Source organism: Phyllostomus discolor, chromosome 7 (assembly GCF_004126475.2).
Source record: "Phyllostomus discolor isolate MPI-MPIP mPhyDis1 chromosome 7, mPhyDis1.pri.v3, whole genome shotgun sequence".
Taxonomy (NCBI): domain Eukaryota; kingdom Metazoa; phylum Chordata; class Mammalia; order Chiroptera; family Phyllostomidae; genus Phyllostomus; species Phyllostomus discolor.
In genome coordinates, this window is record NC_040909.2 from 134677138 (window position 1) to 134683821 (window position 6684).

Consider the following 6684-nt stretch of genomic DNA (forward strand, 5'->3'; position numbering starts at 1 on the left):
GCCGTGGTTGCTCCCCGGTGAGGTCGGTCGGCGGTCCTTCTCCCAGCTGGCCCCCCACCCACCGAGTGAAGGGGGCACGGGAAGCTCCCGAGGTGGGGTTCGAGTCTGCCTTGCTCCTCCCCGAGAAAGAGCACCGTGTCGACCCTGCAAGCCCTAGGCACCTGAACGCACACTCTGCCTTTGCTTCCCACGGGGAAGACAGGCCGGGTCTCACAAAGGGCAGTCCCTCGAGGTCGGAACCTTGGCACCCGGCCTTAGACGCGAGGTCACCTCTCTGAGCCCCGGTTTTCTTGTGGGTGTCGCAGGACTCCTAACGCCCCTCGGGGACGAGCTGTTCCAAGGGGGAGAGGAGACGGTGCATGCAGAGCACCGCCACGCACAGTGCCCGCCTGATAACACCCGCATCGTGAAGGGCTGACTGCAACGGGGGGGGGGGGGGGGGCGCACGCTTTCTAGGTCAGGTGGTCCCTGGCGCCAGTCCCAGCCTCGCTGTGCATGGACCACTCGGTCCACTAAACCTATTCACGGGTTCCGTGTTGTTTCTTCAACCATCCATCACGAAGGACAGCTGTTATGAGCATCTGTTATGAGGACAACGGAGAGGAAACGCGTCGGTGAGTGTTGGCAGGGCGCGACCCATTGTGAGAGCTCCGGACACGCTATTGTGTCCCTAGGTCTAAGACACGTCCGAGGGAGCGACACTTTTTTTTTTTTTTCAGTTTCCTGTTAAGGTCAAGACTGAACTGGACCACGTTCAGCTGCACGTGGGTTTCCCTTTCCCCACGGGCTGTCGGGTTCGGCTCACGGGCTGGGGTTGCCCACCCCGATCCACACGCTTGTTCCAAACCCCGGGGCATCTTCTCCGCCACGTCACAGGAGGCGCCCCCAGTGGCTGGGTCAGGTCCTCCGCTCCCAGTCAGCCTGGGGTCGGGAGCGTCCCCTGGTCGGGTCAGGCCCAGGCTCCACCGGCGGTTGGGGTGATGCCCTCCAGGCAGTGGGGGCTCCTGGGGTGGCCCCCTTCTGCTGTGAGGAAGATGCAGAGGGACCGGATGGGGCTGACACCCAGGAGGTGTCGGGGGCTGGAGAGTCGGACACCAGGTCCCTGAGCAGTGGGCGCCACCCGGGGCCTGGCTGCACTGGAGAGTCTCGGATTCGCCCTTGGCCTTGCCTCTCAGCCACGGACTCACTGAGTGTTCCCTGCAGCCACACTTCAGCAGGGCTTGCTGCTGGGTCCCCACACTCCCGCCCTGGGAGGCCTGGCTGAGCCTGAGGCCTGGTCCCTGCCGGATGGGGCTGGCCTGCAGCGGGGAGAGGCTTGAGACTGGGGGGGGGTGAGGGGGGGAGCCGCCCCACCTCGCCCGAGGGAGGACCCTGCAGTGGCCTGTTCTGCCTCTCATGCCCATTCGCCTGGGGCTCTTCATTAACCTGCTGACTTCACAACACCCGGGGAGAGCACGCAGGTAGGGGGCCTGCTAACCCCACTGCACAGAGGGGGAAGCGGCCCCTTGCAGGGAGGCGCACCTTCCGGAAAGGCACGGCTGCTCAGCGGCCGAGCTGGGCGGGGCCAGGGAGGCTGGAATGCTGGCTTTGCTTGGCTTTGCTGCATTACATTTCCCCCCTCGCGACGTCCTTCACGCTGTCTGGGGATCCCGAGTTCTTTTCAGCCTTCCGCTCCCCTCCCAGTCCTACCTGGGCCGACCTTCATCACAGTCCCGGCGGGGCCCCATGGGGCCCCCCCTTTCTCCTCAAATAACTTCCACCCTCATGGTGTAGCTGAAAGAAATGTAATTTGACCAACATAATTCTCTCTAAAGGCTTAATGAGTAATATTTACCAGCTCAGGAAGGTTTTGAAAGAAAAGCCTGGTTTATTCTAATCAGATCCCTTTACGGTACATTTCAGACACGTACTTTCACAGATCTGGTGTGCCTGGGGGGCAGGGCGCGGAGCCCGGCTCCGCCACTCGCTGACGTGAAGCAGGCTTCTCGAACCCGAGCCTCGGTCTCTCAGCGTGAAATGGGGCCCTCCGGCCCTCTGCCTCCCGAGGTCCCTTCCAGCGCTGAGGCCCTCGGAAGCTAAGGGGAAGCCAGTCCAACTCAGGAGACGAGGTTTTCTTGCTCCCACCTGTTCCCCTCCCAACCTGCTCCTGGATCTGAAGACACAGCAGTATGGTCAACCTCCACGGAGGTCAAGAACTGAGGCTGAGTGTGGGGTGCCCGTGGTGAGCAGAGCCCGACCTTCTGCCCCCCTTGGAGACCCCCAAGAATTCTCTCCCTGGCTGTGGCCTGCACAGGGATCTCCCGTGCCCTTTGGAGCAGGGCCAAAGGTTGTCCACCGTGAGATCCTGAACGCCGGTCTGCGTCCCCTCCCCTTCAGAAAACAGCCTGCCCCGCACCCCCCCAAAAGCCAGGAGGCTGAGTGACTTTTGGGGGCCCCCACCCCTTCAGATTCTGATGCAGCTGCAGTGAAACCCGGAGGCCAGGATGTCAGGCTGCAGTCACGGACCAGAGCAGACCCCCAGTGACTGACGGTGAGGATGACAGACCCCCAACACGTCAGCCCCTCCGCCGGCGTGTGCGTGTCGCCCAGGGGCCGGGGCGTGCATGTCAGCGCTCTTCCAACCTTCACCCAGGGCTTCCCACGGCCGGCGCAGGCCTGCGAGATGGCTTACGGTACGGAGCAGATCAGGCACGGAAGGACTCAGGTTGTGTTGGTGACAAAAACCTAAAACCGGTACTGCCCGACTCTGTTAGAAAAAGAGTGTGTGTGTGTGTGTGTGTGTGTGTGTGGTGGGGCTGGGTTTCCGGGGAGTCTGTTAGGGCAGATCGCAGAAACCACCACGACAAACACAAACGTCTCAGACACAGTGGGTAGGAACCTGGGCACTTTGAGATTAAGTCACTGGGGGGCCTTCCAGGTAAACAGAGATCATTCTGGGTCTTTCACACGGAGAGTGTTTATGATCTCACAGGAAAGGCACATACTGGTCTCTGCCCCCCGTTCCTGACACGGAGCTCCGACACCCCTCGGATTTCCTGGGGGATAGGGTACCTCAGTTCTAACGAGGCCTCCCCCTGGAGGCCCCCGGACGGCTCCAGGGTGGGCACTCGGTCGCCAGAAGGGCCCCGCCGTGCTTAGAAGCTGGGACCTTCCTGCCCACCCCGCCCTCGGGGGAATGGGGGTGGAGGGGAGGCTGGAGATTGGGTCGCTGATAGACCGAGGGTCGTGCTGAAGCCTCCGCAAAAGTCCCCCCCCACCCCCCCACGGGGTTGGGTGAGCTCCCAGGTCAGCGAGCACCCTCGTGCGGGAGGGTGGCACAGCCCAGCTGAACTGGAAAGGAGCGCTTCCGGGGGGAAGGTGGAGCTGAGGGACAAGTCCACAGGGTCCCGCAGGCCGGCCCCCGTGATGGGGCCCTCCGTCCCCCCCCCGCAGCGAGCCCCCAGGGCTCAGCAGCGGCTCCGCTGTGTGAGGGGAAAGGCTGGGGCTGGGATGCTAAGCCCCCTGTGTGGGGACATGCTTCAACCCACGGCACCTACTGTGTGCCAACCCTGGAGCCTGGCATCTCTGCCCGAGCTCAGCACTGGTCCTTGTGTCCACACCTTCCAGTGCGTTCGGGCCTCGAGGGGTCCTCAGAGGAGCTCTGTCTCCACCCGGTTATAATCCCCAGGCAGAGCTAGCTGCCCGGACCTCTGGCTTTCCCTTTCCCCTAGCACCACAGTTCCAAGGCACATTTTTAAAAAAATGTTACATAATCTAATCACCACGATATCTGTGTCCAATCCCCAGGAAAGGGAACGCTTAGCTCCTGGGAGCGTCTGCACAGGCACCTGCCACTGGGGGGGAGGCTGGGCTGCCTGCCCCAGGTCCGGTCAGAAGAGACGGGGAAAGGAACTGAATCGAAGGAAGCAAGAAAAAACCGCCTGTTTCAGGTTCTCTTCGGCACAGAAAACGATTTCAGTCATCCCAGGGGAGCCCGTGCTCCTGACTCAACACCTCGACTCCAGAGAGGTGGGGCCCGCCATCTTCCCAGGGGAGCCAGTGCCTTGCAGGGAGGGGCGGCGGCTCTGTCCACTGGGGGCCCGAGAGGCAATGGTTCCGGCCGTGGGGTCTCTGTGCCGACCCCAGCTGCGCCGCTCAGCCACGGCGGTGCGCCCCTCGGCGGCGTGCCTGCGTGTGCACCCCCCAGACACTCAGCAGACATGGGAGGGCTTCCCACGCCCCACCAGGGACTGTGGCTGTTTGCTGTTTATTGCCGTGGCTGGTGGGGGTGGGGTGAAACTTTAGAAGCTTCGCGTGGCCTTCCCCACCGTGGTAGTTTCGGTCCCCGGGCTAGGGCCCAGTGTGGGGCTGGGATTCCCCCCTGGGCCCGCGTCCAATACGCCCCTAGTGACCGGTCGGCGTTGGGGGACTTCGGTATGTATCCAATCCGTAGCTGCAAGATTTTACGAAAGGATGGCCACAGTGCCCAGGTGTCGGGGCTCCCAGGGCCCGTGAGACGGTTCTGGTGGCACAGGGCCCACGTCCCCCACGTGGCTGCGCTGTCCGCCCCCAGTCCCGCCCGGATGCTGTTCACTCCCCTTGTCACAGGCTGTGGGTTGCTATGGTGACAAAGAATGAACCGCCAGGGCCTGTGAAAGTGGGGTAATTGGGAAGAGGCATTTTAACCATTATAAATTGTTTTCCAAATTATTCTTTCAGTGAACCTGAAAAGTCCCAGCGCATCGCCAACAACAGCCTCTGTGGAGGGCTGGAGGCGGAAGGTCCGTCCAGGACAATGCGGGACACGCATTAGCCTGGGCCCTCCCTCAGTCGTTCTGGTGGACCCTGGAGGGGGGAGGTCCCGGGGCTGAGACTCTCGGTGGGGGACGGAAGAACCAGTAAAAGCGAAGCATATGATTAAACAATCCTTTGAAAACTGCCAAGTGAACTGGCCCCTGCTCGTCCCCTTGTCCTCACAGCACACTGACGAGAGGCCGGTGGGGTAGAAACGGCGATCCCACCTCAGGGAAAAATGGGGGGAGGCCGGGAGGTGCCGTGCGTGGGCTGAGGCCCTGCGGTCAGTGGAGGCAGTGCCGGGGCCGTCCCCAGCCCCCCAGCGTGTCGGAGCCCGTCTGACTGCCAGGCGACCTCGAAGGCAGCTTCAGGGCAGAACAGGGACGGGGAGGCACCAGACTCGGCACCGTGCCCTTCCCTGCAATGCGGTGGGGCGAGGGCGGACGCCCCGTGCCTGTTCCTTAAAACCCCGAGGCTCAGCAGTAGCAGAGGAGGCGGAAAGAGCACGCCAGCGCCCCCCAGCTTCAGAGTGCTGCTCCGCCTCAAAGGAGAGCAGCGGGAGGCTGTGCATGGTGGGCACCGTGTGACTCACTGCCAGGCGGGCAAGTGGGCCCCAGGAGGGAGCCCATTCGAGGGCAGGAGGCCTGGGAGAGCAGTGGGGTGGGGCCCGGACCCTGGAAAGAAAGGCGAGAGAGGGAAGTCCAGGGGGATGACTCGCCCACTGGGCCACGGAGCCCACCTGGCGTCCTCCCCTCATCCCGCCTGCACTGGTTAATTATGCATCAGTGCAGCGAGGACACCGCACCCAGAACTTTGGTCCAACAGTATGCATTTGAGATGCTTCCCTGAAGGCAGCTTTTAGATGAGATTAACTTTTCCATCAGAAGACAGGGTAAGTAAAGCAGATTGCCCTCCAGAACGTGGGTGGGCCTGGACTAATCAGTTGGCAAGAAGAGAAGAAAGAGAGACCTCCCCCGAGGAGGGAGAAATGCTGCTGGCGCCGCATTCGGAATCTGACTGAAGCCACAACTCTTCCCCGGGCTCAGCTGCCAGCCTGCCTTCCAGCACTGGACTTGCCAGCCATATGGTGTGCACACGCACACACACTCACACACGCACACACCCTGTGATTCTGCTTCCCTGGGGAACTCTGATACACCATTCTTCCTGTTAGTTTGTTTTACAGCCGCTCTTAGCCACTAGCTGCTGGCTGTGCGTCCCCAGTGCACCGAGACAGCTGTCAGCTTGGCTTCTTTGCACAGACATCTTTTTCCTGCCCAGAATCCTGTCACCGTTCTCCGCCTGGCCCCGCTGCCTCTCACTCGGCTGCTTCCCATTCCCCTCTGGCCGGGGCCCGGCCAGCGGCACACCGCAGCCTGTGGCCTGGCCGGTGCCTCTCCCTAGGGCTCTGTCGCTCCCCAGCCTCCCCGGCCGTGCAATGTGCTGCCTTGTAGTGGACCGGTGTTCCTGCCATCTGTCTCTCCTCACCTGGGAGCACCCCGAAGGCTGGGGCTCCCTTTGCCGTCTCAGGTGTCCTAGCATAAAAACGTGTTAAAAAAAAGAAAGAAAGCGGTCAGAAAGGCAGGAGAGAAGGAGAGAGAAAGGAAAGAAAGAAAGTCCGGCTGGAGGAAGGGGGAGGGGAACCCAAATGCTCAGAGACAAACCAGTCACAGCTGGCGCGGAGGGCGAGGGCCCCAGGTGCAGAGGGGCCGCTGGAAGGAACGCTCCGTGGCCGAAGCTGGAGCCACGTGAGCAAGAAGACTGAGTGGCACTGGATTAAAATGCAAAGGGTGAAATAAATGGTCGCGGGTCCGTGCAGACACTTTTCAAATGATTTACAGTGACACGCCACCAGCAGAGACGGAAACGCAGGGCTCACCGCCTGTGGGTGTCGGCTGCACAGGGGGGCTT

General features: G+C 62.0%; 1 long non-coding RNA gene across 1 annotated transcript; it reads left to right on the top strand.

Moving 5' to 3' along the window:
- Positions 1 to 1717: 1717 nt before the first annotated feature.
- Positions 1718 to 6327, top strand: LOC118501801. The gene is made up of 2 exons (XR_004904457.1): positions 1718 to 2733; positions 5960 to 6327. It is a non-coding gene; the product is annotated as an uncharacterized LOC118501801 (long non-coding RNA).
- Positions 6328 to 6684: the final 357 nt, after the last annotated feature.